Genomic DNA, 12,243 nt, shown 5'->3' with positions numbered 1-12,243 from the left:
ACGATTCAGTGCAGTATTGTATTTGACATAATGAGAATACTCAGTCGTAACATTAAAGTTCTTTCAGGAGAAGAGAAACAGAAGATTAAAGACGGAAAACATGCAGAGTAAGAAGCACAATTAGAAAACAATATGGTTTGGCTTAATTTACATTAGTGCAGGGCTATCAAATTGGCGGCCCGCAGGCTGGATGCGTCACGCGCAAGCCATGCCCACCCCAGCTCCACAAATGGGAAAAATGTCACGAAATGTCACATGACAGCAACATGACGCTGCTAGTTTGAAACCCCTGCATTAATGTATATGGAACCCTATTCTTCAAAGAACTTTTGCAATACCATCTACCAAATTCTTCTTCATAAAAATCCAACTAGTTACATAATTTCTTTGGAATCAATACTCGGCGCAACTTTCAAACTTCTAGAGCTGTCAGTGGCTATGAGCTCAAAAATTCTATTTCCATTTAATAATTTAAAGAAAAGAGATGATAACTCAAATTTTGGATGGTATGTTAAATAACTCTTCCTGTGGCTTATTTCCTGAGCCTGTCTTTCATCTGAGATCTTTCATCAAACACTGAAACAAATAAAACTTTTTTTTATTTATTTGAGACAATAGAGAAATGAAGATGCCCTCTATGGACAATGATATCACATCACTTTCAATTGACTGAAAAACCCAGCCCCTAGACTTGGATACAGATTCCATCATTATGCCATCATTAAAAGAGCCGTGGTGGCGCAGTGGTTGGTACTGCAGGCTAACTCACTGCTCACTTCAGGAGTTTGATTTTGAATGGTTCAAGGTTGATTCAGCCTTCAAAACTTTCAAGGTTGGTAAAATGAGGACCCAAATTGTTGGGGGCAATATGCTGACTCTTTAAACCACTTAGAGAGGACTGTAAAGCACTGTGAAGCGGTATATAAGTCTAGGTACTATTTCTATTATAACATTGTCAGTTGAAATCATGATATTCTCTGATTCTTATATTATATATATAATATAATATATATATTATATATTATATGTATGTATGTATGTATGTATGTATGTATGTATGTATGTATGTATGTATCCCAATGGATACAAGCAGGGAGCTTGCTGGCTGCTGGAAAAAAAGCCTAGAAACTAGTGGATTGGGATTTCACTGAACTAGGGCTGCATAAAAATTTTGGTTTACGTAGGAAGAACCTGGCTAAAGAGAAATACACATAAAGGCCTACAAAAAGAAAAGAATGTGTGTGTGTGTGTGTGTGTGGTGAAATCCTCCATGGATTGCCACCGGTTCGCTGCCTGGGCATGCATGGTGCGTGCCAAATGCAAGCTGCGTGTCCATGAGCAGTGCGCACCAAATGCACACTATATGCACATGCGCAGTGTGCCCCAAACACATGCTGCATATGTATGTGCAGTGCGTGCCAAACACACACGTCATGCAGAAAAAGGAAACTTAACAAGGTAAGTAGCACAGCGGGGGGGGGAAGACAGCTGTGCCGCATGATTTAGATTCACTAGAAAGCAGGATTTCCTGCTTGGAAATTTGGACAAACCGGTTTGGACGAACCGGTAGCTTTTTTTACATTTTACATTTTACATATATATATATTCACTCCTGAATATATATATATATCTATGTATGTATACACACACACACACACATACACAATATAAGACTCTGTCTTATATTTTTTTGAACCCTGAAATAAGCGTTTGGCCTTATTGCCATGCACTCAAATGTCCAATTGGGCTTATTATCAGGGGATGTCTTATTTTGGGGGAAACAGTGTGTGTGTGTGTGTGTGTGTGTGTGTATGCATATTCTTTCCAGCCCGGTTTTACCTACGTAAGCTAAGATGTTCCACAGCCCTAGTTCTGTGAAATCTCATTCACAAGTTTCTGGGCTTTTTAATCTTGCTGATTTGGCTCAGAAATAAACTGACTAATAAGTCTCCTATCCGAAATTCAGGAATTAGCCAATCCAATTTATCTCCTACATGAGAGGAAGGAAAAACAATTAAACCTGTTTCCTTACATGGTCTCACTGAATAATTTCATAGTTCAGAAAAAAAATTCAAGAGCAGAGAAACTAAGCAAGATAATCAACATAAGCAAATGATTGTGTTTCTTTCTAATAACTAACTGTGTTCCATAATTCCAAGGTGGACTTGATGGAAGAGGTACTTGGAACAGAAGATCCTATATATTATCTTATTACATGGCATTTTAATTTATCAAGGATCAGTGCTTGTACGAGAAAGAATATCTTGTGGATTTCAGAAATATTCAGGCATTGTATCTGGTATCTGAAATACCAGAAAACCATATTATGATACAGTAATTATTTAACTCCTGTATGAACAGGTTGTGTGAGATTGGAGTAATGTTAATCATAGCGTATGAATAGGCAGGCTTGCATAGTATTTTCCCCTTCCTCTTCAGTAAGGATTCACATGAACAGCTACCTCAGTTGCACAGAAACTTGAGCAGACTCTAATAGTTTTCCATTTTGTAAAATAATACATTGATTAATATGCCTTGTAATTTAGTTTGTTAACATTTCTTAAAAGATACATTTGAAATAATTTCTGTGCTTATTCAGTCCCCTGATAACTGGGGACGGCCACTGATAATTCACTCTATTCTATAGTAGGTGGAATCACCCGATTCATGAAGCATTGGAGAAAAACACTGTATATCTGCTTAAAACAACTTCATATTTCCAGTTTTGCTTTTTAGTGTAATTGACTGAAAAAGTTGGCAGAACTGGAAAATCCTATTTGCACCTTCAATCTCATATGCTACTCAGTTAACTGAAATATATTGAAAATTTATCTTACATTGCTTGGATCAGACACAATATGAACATCTTGTCTGCAAGCACTCAATTTCAGAGTTACTCTACAATTTCACTGGTCTATAGATAAAAATGCCACCTTTTCAGTATATTAAGCAAAATATTTTTAATGTATATGCTAAATTTACATCCCAATAGAATGAATAATAAAAAATGTAAAGTATCGAAGTTGAGCTCGATTCCTGGTGACTTTATCGATCATAGCCATATAGGTTTCTTGGCAGAAAAATAGAAGTAGTTAGTTAGTTTTGTCTTGTTCCAGGATTTTCTTTTTAAAAAAATTCCCAATCTACACTATAGCCTTGAAATTTATGAGGGAATCCCACCCAGTTATTAACCAGGTCAAACCCCATTTAGCTTCTAAGCCCATTCAAGGTCACCCTTGATTCAATGTTCCACCAACCAAGACAATTAATATTATGAGCTTATTATTCATAGCTGATGTTGTCAGAATTCCATTACAATCAAATGGAAAGTTTTGCCTATTGGGAAAATGTTGGTATAAACAAACAGTGCACTATTATTTTTAAATGACTGTAATGTAGGAATTTAGCCCACTGAGCACAATATATGAACGATGATGATGATGATGATGATGATGATTTGCTTGGCTCCTTTGGAACAGAAATGGGTTCAGAGCAAAGTCAAGGCCATGATTTTCTTAGGGACCTTCTGCTGAAATAATCATAAAAGAGGCGGCATGTTCAAACCCACATACACGTTGGGGTCGCTGTATATTTATATGAATTCTGTACTGAATGCATTCAGCATTTTTATCGAAGTCTCTGCTTTTGAATAACCATTTATGTCTCTCCCCTATAAAATGAAATAAATGACATCACATCACTAAAATTGAGAGAAACATATTATTTGGGGGAAAATAAGAATGTGGGAGCCATGGAGAAAGCAGTACGTAGCTTATCTCTAAGCATTTTTAATCAGCACTAGCTGCTATTAACATTCAGTGCATTTTGTTTTCTACATCAGATTCCTTTGTTAGTTTCTGCTCTTCTGTCTCTTCTTGCCCTGGTATATTTTCTTCCAACTGCACACCCTGCAGTTTTCTTGAGAAGTTTTCCTAAGTAGTTTGCCATTCTGAGGGAGGGAGAGAGGGAGGGAGGAAGGGAGAGAGAGGGAGGGAGGGGGGAGAGAGATTGGCTCAAGGTCACCCAACTGAATTGTGCATAAAGTGAGACTACAACTCAACCTCCCCCTTCATTTCTACCTTGATGCTTTAACTACTACACAGAACTGGCTCTCACTAAGAGAGGAGGCAAGGATCTCACTCACTAAGGATCTTGGCAAATCTTATTACCTTCTTGTAATAAATTGAGTATAAATCCATTGTCATTGTCTTTCATGAACGGAATCATATTGTACTTGTACTGTTCTGTACCTGTGCTGTTTCTAGATTTTAGTACAGTACAGTTTAGTACAGTTTTCTACAACCCTGGGCCCTCCACATGTGTTAAATATCAGCCCTCATAATTGTTGAAGTTCAACATCTCTGGAGGACACTGTACTGGGGAAATCTGACTTAAGGCTTCAATTTTTATCAGCAATGCATGTTTTAAGTTAGGAATTAGTAAATGGTGGTCAGCCTGTGCAATGGAACTTCCGCTTGGTCATGAAGGTGCACTAAAAATAGATATTGTGAATATTGTGAATAGATATTGTGAAGGGACCAAAGAGGAGTGCAGCTATTTATGACACTGTAGTTTGGTGTAATAGTTGGTTCCAGGCTAGAAATTGGGACACTGTGTGTTCTAGTTCTGTTTTAGGCATGAAGTCAGCTGGATGCCCTTGGGCCTCTCAGCCCAAGGAAGGAGGCAGTGGCAATATAAAATCTTGCCAATGTAAGTGCAGAGACTTGTCCAGGTAGTTGCCAGGAGTCAATATTGACTCAAAGACAGTCAGGCCTGAGGACAGAGAGACAGACAGATACACACACACACACAATTGCAGTCAGCTTACTATGCATCCTTATGCATAACTGTTCATATTCCATGCTTTTTCAAAATGTCCTAGACAAAGGGATGACATCTTTGGGAAAAGATCTTTAAATAGCAGATCAATTAAATCATACAAAATGTACAATTAATATCAGCATGCAGCAGATAATATCAATAGCAAGTTTTACACTTCAGGAAGATTCTCAGAAATTGCTTTAAATTACTCTAAATATAGTGTAAACAGGCTAATGTTGGTTAACAGCAGAACTGCAAAGGAATTTGAACCTAATTGTTTGCTTTATTTTACACTATACAAATGATTCAATATGTACACTTCCAAATCAAATAATTATGTTACACACTGAGTTTTCAAAACAAAGATTGGAAGTTCAAATTTAATTGGGGTGGACATTAAACATAGAGGATTTTTTTTTAAATAAACAGTTTGCTCTTTTTGTCTTAGATATTTATTATTGTACATTGGCTTAAACTTTAGAAACATTTTAGCAACACTGGGAAAACTAAGCCAGCTGCTGGGTGGATATTCTTACAGATGGAGACATGTGTTAAACTCAAATGTCATTCTTTCAAATACCAAGAAGTCTGGGGAAATAAATCCACGGATACCAAGAAAGAGACCTAATATTGTAGAATTCTTATGCAACGGGAAGTTAACACCTGATTTTCACTGAGTTAAATAAACAGATTTCTTGCTAGGACATAAAATTCAGGTGTTTTTCCAGGCTTGTAGAATTTTCATATTTACCTTTTTCATTCCTTTTCTGGTGCACAAATATATTTCCAGCCACAAACACCTTTCACAAGGGGTACAACAGTTCCCACATGGTACCTAATAGACAATGCACAGTGGAATCGAACAATAAGGCTCAAATCTAGTACAAATTTTTACTATTATTTAATTCACTTTTACCCCCGCCTTTTTGAGAGTTCAAGGCGGCTCATGCAAGCTCAGAGTGGCTTACAAAAATCCTCTGTGTTGGGTTGAGCTGAATATAACTAGCCTAAAGTCATCAGGTGAGTTCTATTAACTGAACAGAAGTTGAACCTGGTCAAGTTATAAAGACATTAAAGCACAAATTTATCTGGTTATTTACAGATTGAATATCATTTCAACCATCCCCACAAAATAGCTGTGATGGGATTTTAACTCAATATATCTGGAAGACGATTTTTTATTCCAAACTTCTAATTAATTTAGAATTAAAGTAATTAGCAAAAGTAATTAATATTGAATTGTAGTTACATCTTTTTAAATGATAAAAGCAAAAGATACATTAAAAGTGTGGTAAATTTTCAGTGAAACCGAAGTTGATTGAAAAGAGAGAGAGGCCAAGATTGATTTTAGACCAAGGAAGTTTCACTCTATGGCTATAGCTCATACTCATATTAAAAATTTAACTCTATTTGAAAGGATAGAAATTTAGTTTTAACATATAACACTTACATTATAATGCTTCTCCTTTCCATTTATTGTCTCTAACAAGCAGCTATCTTGTCTGCTATATGTAGTTGTATTCCACTTTAATTTTGTAAAGCACAAGATTGAGGTTATGCACCTTCTAAGCCAGTGCTATTAGCTGAGTTGGTCTGCATATTCTTGTCTTAAGTGCAGGGAAAAAATGGTTTCAAATTGTGGCATTACTAAGAATCTACTCACTTCTCCCATATCTAAGGATACAAAATATTCTACCTAGATAATGATTAAAAAAGCCTCAGATGTCTGCTGAAATTCACCTTTCATTCATGCTTGCTCAGTCTGCTCTCCTGCCCCATACGGTATCTGTCTGTCTGCCTGTCTGTCTTCTAATCTCTTCATCTGCCTATAAAAGGTAAAAGATAAAGTTTTCTCCTATCCAGGCAAGTCCAACTCTAGGGTGATCATCTCCATTTCTTAGACAAGGGAGCCAGCATTGTCTGAAGATGCTTCTGTGGTCATGAGGCCAGAATGACTATACACTAGAGCTCACGGAACAATATTGCATTCTTATCTATCTCTCTATCTCTCTACCTACCTACCCATCTACCTGATCAATAGCAATGATTTTCACACTTTCTTTGCTCAGGATTTTAATTCAAAAGTAATAAGAATTCACACAACATTCTAAGCCACTATCAAACAAACCACATTGTAGGTGGCACAATGGATTGTAAGGAAAGTTATTTTAATCCTAAACAGATCTGCTCAGAAGTAAACCCCATCAAATTCAATAGAATGAACTAAATACATTCAAATAGGATTCTATCCATAAAAAGTGAGCAAAACGTGGAAAAAATATTGTATAGATACCAAACAAGTTAAAAAAATTAAAATGATAGTAGTACATTTCTCTTATAAATTGTTTAACTTATCTTTTATGTACATAAATTAATATAATATATAAATATATATCAATCTATATAGTCTGTGGATTAGTAGCAGTTTACATAGGGACACTTGATTTGAAATAGTAAGTCAAAACAAGCATTGTCTGTATATGACTAATAGATGAGAACTAAACATAAATAGAACGGCAACAAAATTTACATTGGCATTGCAAGTACAGATACTGTAGATTGTTCCCCATGCTGCTTTCTCCCTGTTGCAGTAGCTTTTAACCAAAACTTCAAAATGAAGTTAATCAAATACCACAGATCCACGGAGCATCTGGGACCAAATATTTGAATGCTCAAATATTTTTATTTTCAGCATCTGTATTGATCTATCCCAACTATACAACTACAATATTTAAATGTTTAATACATTTTCCATGCTACCTGAGTAAATATAATGATTCAATATATGTTTAATTAAAAAAACTTAAAAGCAGATTGAACACTATTTATTTATCCAATCTCAACACAACTTGAATCCTTGATGACTCTGGGCAATAGAAAGATTAAAAAAGAAAAACATAGATATATATGAGTTTAAAAGATTCTGGCTGACCTGATAAAAGTGGCAAAATTGGGTTGGTTTAATGTCATGGTTCCGAGTTTATTGATATAAAATAGGGGGGGGACCCCTATATTTTAATAAGCACATACATGATATCGCTCTAAATTGCAAATTTTTATTTTAGCTTCTGTGAGGGAAAGAATAGGTGACTAGAAAAAAAGTCACATTATGGATAAGTGGGAAGAAAGTCAAGAAAGATAAAGAGTTAAAAAAAAAAGACAGATGTAAAATGAGACAGAGACAAAAAGACAAAGCTTGAAGGAAAAAGTGGTAAGAGAAGAAATACTTGAGAAACATCATAGTACTTTAGACCACATTCCACAGACAAAAGTGCTACGGAGATTGCTCATGTGAGAAAATAAAGAATGGAAATGGAACATAATCGGCAACTGTCTGAAAAGCAAGATTCTCAGGAAATATGTAGGGAAGGCACAGAGTTGAAAAAAAGTAGAAAGCTGGGGCATAGAATTATTTAACATAGAGCCAAGATTAAAAATGGGAATCAGGATGGTTAATCAGAACCTAGGTTCTGTCAAGGAATGTTGCTGGTAATGGCATTTGTTACCATTGCAGCAGAGTTCTCCAATGTTTCCGGCTTTGTGGACCAGCAAGGGGCATGCTTCAAATGGAGCGTCATGCACGTGCTCGCCTGCTGCTTGCGCAAGTGAGGATGCATGCATGTGCTCACCAGCCGTTTCCATAATCTAGTTGTAACCCCCTCATGGCCGACTAATGGGCTATGGCCCACAGGTTGGGGATCTGAGCTATTGGAAGGAGACAGTGAGGGCTAAGAAGCAAATCGGAGTGAACTTTGGGGAGATTTTCTCAGTGGTGGTCAATCTTTCTCTGTCTTGGAGGTATATCTGAGGCCTGTGGGTATCAGTTGAGTGAGCAAGTCCAACATTTTCTGGCCTATCTTGTTTGGGGAGAATTTTTAAGGGGCAAAACTGGCCCTATGACCACCATGTTAAAATCCAATTGGGGGCTTCTATAGGGTTAAAAGTACAGCCATATATGTATGTATGTATGTATGTGTATGTATGTATGTATGTATGTATGTATGTATGTATGTATATCTCCCTACAAGTCTTTGAAGGCACACTACTAGCATTAAGTCCCACCACCAAGCAAAAAAGGATTTGCCCTGAAGGATCTCACAGTTGGAAATGGTATGCTTATAACCAAAGAATTGCCCACTCCTGGGATATTTTGCACAGGATTTGAAGCCTTTTTAGGGGGAAAAAATCCCACTTGGAATCCTAGTGCCCTTCTAGAAGCCATAGTCCAAAACAATAACAAGGCTAAATTAAAAATGAAATTTGGTTACGCAAAGTTTAAAATAAAATACAATTCACACACTTATTCCCACTTTGCTTCTGTTAAATTCCAAGGGAAATTCATCAGAAATTTTTGAAAGGGCTTTGAGTGGGATTTAAGGTTATGCATTCCTATCGATTTTATTTGTTTAATTATATAAAATTCCTTATGTGGCATATATAGACTTTACTTCTCTTATTTTAAGAAATCAAAACAACTTGTGCTTTTATTTGTAACTGTCATTGATTTAAGAGTAACTTGTGAGTTGCCAATTTTGCTGATGATAACAAAATATTCAAGTTGGTGAAAACCAAAAGGGATTGTGAAGTGATTCAGAAGGGTCTCTTTGATCAATGAAATGGCAAACGTAGTTCAATTTAAGAAAGTGTAGAATGATTAACACTGAAGCACTGATTTCACATATAATGTGATGAAATCTGTTCTTTCTATAACTAACCAGAAAAAAGATTTGACACCATAATGAATAGCTTTACGAAGGTGACAAAGAAGTGTATTGAGCTGTGAAAAATGTAAATTTTAGAATTCATACTGGAAAGGGACTAAAAATTACCAACAATATAATACTTCTCTTATACAAATCTGCATTATGTCCTCATCTGGAATATCTTCCTCATTCAATGAAGTAGTGCTGCCTACTAATTTAGTTGGTTTAAAGGCAGGGGTGGGTTCTAAAATTTTTTACTACTGGTTCTGTGGGCATAGCTTATTTTGTGGGCATGGTTTGATAGTCATGTGACAATTCTTTAGGATTTAGCAGAGGTACTGGTCTACCAGGCTTTTAACTGCTTGTAGACCTGTACTGGTCTACCCATTTGTTTTTGGAGCGTCCCGGTCTACCCATTTGTTTTTGGAGTGCCCCGGTCTACCCAATTGTTTTTGGAACATCCCGGTCTACCCATTTGTTTTTGGAGCGTCCTGGTCTACCCATTTGTTTTTGGAACATCCCGGTCTACCCATTTGTTTTTGGAGCGTCCTGGTCTACCCATTTGTTTTTCGAGCACACTGGTCTACCACCATACTGCCTTTTAACACTGATCAGCTGTAGGGTGGCCCTTTGAAGCCCCACGGCAAGAGTTTAAACAGTTTTTTTCCTTCCAGCCGATCAGCTGGGACTCAGGAGGCAGCGAAAAATTGGGGGCGGGGCCAAATAAAAGGTAAGAATAACCCAGGGGGTGGGTGGGAGGGCCCAGCTGTCACCGCTACCGGCTCGACCGAACCAGGCCAAACTGGGAGGAACCCACCACTGCTTTAAGGCCATTCTTAAATTTATTTTTATCATGGAGGATAGGTCTTTCAAGGGCAATTAGTTTGAAAACATTCCTCTAAAAATTTAGCATTTGTGTCAGGGGATTTATGCATATTGTTTGTTTTTCTCCCTCTACATAAAAATATTAGATAAAATTAGAAAATTAGCAGAACATAAAATCTTATGTTTTATTATTATCATTTAATAATGTTTCCTGAGAAATCTATCTCTAATTAACTGAATGAATGAATGAATGAATGAATGAATGAATGAATGAATGCTGGCATATTGTACTTACATGAATAGTAAAGAATTAAGCTCACTTTAGAAGAAATACTGCAGATGCTTAATCCTACACACATTTACCCAGGAACAAGCATAAATTAATATTGTGTTAACATTAATAACCTAATACTTAATATGCATTACTTTTGATTAAATGTAGTGTAAAATACATATTCATACAGAGAGACATGTAATATAGTTGCAGAATTAAAAATGGGATTGGATGGGAGAGGGGATTAATTTTCATCTGTGTCATTATTGCCTCATATATCCGATATAAATTTCTTCTGCAAATAGGGCTCGAATGATGAAGTGTGAAGGGGATTTAGATTAGAAAACTAGTACAGGTAGTCCTCCATTTATAACCACAATTGAATCCAAAATTTCTGTTCCTAAGTGAGACAGCTGTTAAGTAAAATTTGCCCTATTTTATGACCTTTCTTGCCATAGTTGTTAAGTGAATCACTGCAGTTGTCAAGTTAGTAAGAGGGCTGTTAAGTGACTCTGGCATCCCCATTGACTTTGCTTGCCAGAAGGTCGTAAAAGGTGATCACATGACCCTGGAATGCTGCAACCGTCATAAATATGAGTCAGTTGCCAAGCATATGAATTTTGATCATGTGGCCATGGGGATGCTGCAACGGTTGTGAGTGTGAAAAAGGCCACTCATTTTTCTCAGTACCATTGTAACTTTGAAGGGTCACTAAATGAACTATTGTAAATTGAGGACTACTTGTACATGGGATCAGTGTAATTATTTATCCACCTCACCTGTTTAGTGAATACTTTGAGAAGTAACCTTAAACATTCAAAGAGCCATTTGGACCCGTTTCCCACAGAAAAGAAAACAACGGGAGCCACAAAACCCTTCCCGTGCCTGACTATTTCTTGAGCAGCCACAAAACTAGCATATGTAGTTGAATTAAATGTTCTGTTTTCTTCTGAAACTTTTCTTTTCTTGGATTTATCCATGGTTGGCCTACTGAGGGTTGAAAAGCTCAATAAATCGCATGTTGGTGGGTATCGCACATTGGCAGTTGTGATGCATATTTTGAGTGACAGGGAGCCGCAGCAGAGGGGTGAAAGAGCCACATGCGGCTCCAGAGCCACAGGTTGCTGACCCCTGATCTAATCAAAGATAGTAAACTCTCTCCTCTACCTTAGCTTCAGTATGAACAGCCAATAGATGTAATAATTTATGTTAGAAGATGAGGCATTTGATTGACAGTGGTGCCCACTTTTTTGTTTTTGTTGCAGAACCAGGCAGAAAATGGAATAATTACTTTAAAGTAGCTTGTTATTCTTTACTGTTAGTTAAAAAAATCAACTGATTTATTTGTTTGTTCATTTATCCAAATTATATAGCTGCCCATCTCTCTCTCAAAGGGGACTGAATTAAATTCCTATTTTTTTTAATTGGCAAGGATGCAAATATCACTTAAGTAACATTCATCATTATTACATCTGTTAACCTTTAATAATCCATGGAATTTTAATAACTACATGACACTCAACAATCACAACAGAAACGATTGCCCAAATCTATAGGAATGATGGCATTTCCTGAACTACAAAATGTTCTACTTTTTGAAGTATTGCAAACTTGTTAATA

The 12,243-nt window shown here is 36.5% G+C and overlaps 1 protein-coding gene across 7 annotated transcripts in view; it reads right to left on the bottom strand.

Annotated features, from left to right (window-relative positions):
* Window positions 1-12,243, bottom strand: part of SOBP (sine oculis binding protein homolog) — a 141,886-nt gene that overhangs the window by 1,720 nt on the left and 127,923 nt on the right. For 2 of the 7 annotated variants that reach the window (XR_015731392.1, XR_009621885.2), the window contains one exon: window positions 5,573-5,656. The exons of the other annotated variants lie outside the window; for them this stretch is intronic. The gene's annotated coding sequence lies outside the window, so the exon portion shown is untranslated. The remainder of the gene's footprint in view (window positions 1-5,572; window positions 5,657-12,243) is intronic. 7 annotated transcript variants of the gene reach the window in all.

The sequence above is a fragment of the Pantherophis guttatus genome, chromosome 1 (genome assembly GCF_059756535.1).
Source record: "Pantherophis guttatus breed Tessera chromosome 1, ASM5975653v1, whole genome shotgun sequence".
NCBI classification, from domain to species: Eukaryota; Metazoa; Chordata; class Lepidosauria; order Squamata; family Colubridae; genus Pantherophis; species Pantherophis guttatus.
This window is presented reverse-complemented; position numbering and strand designations above follow the sequence as displayed.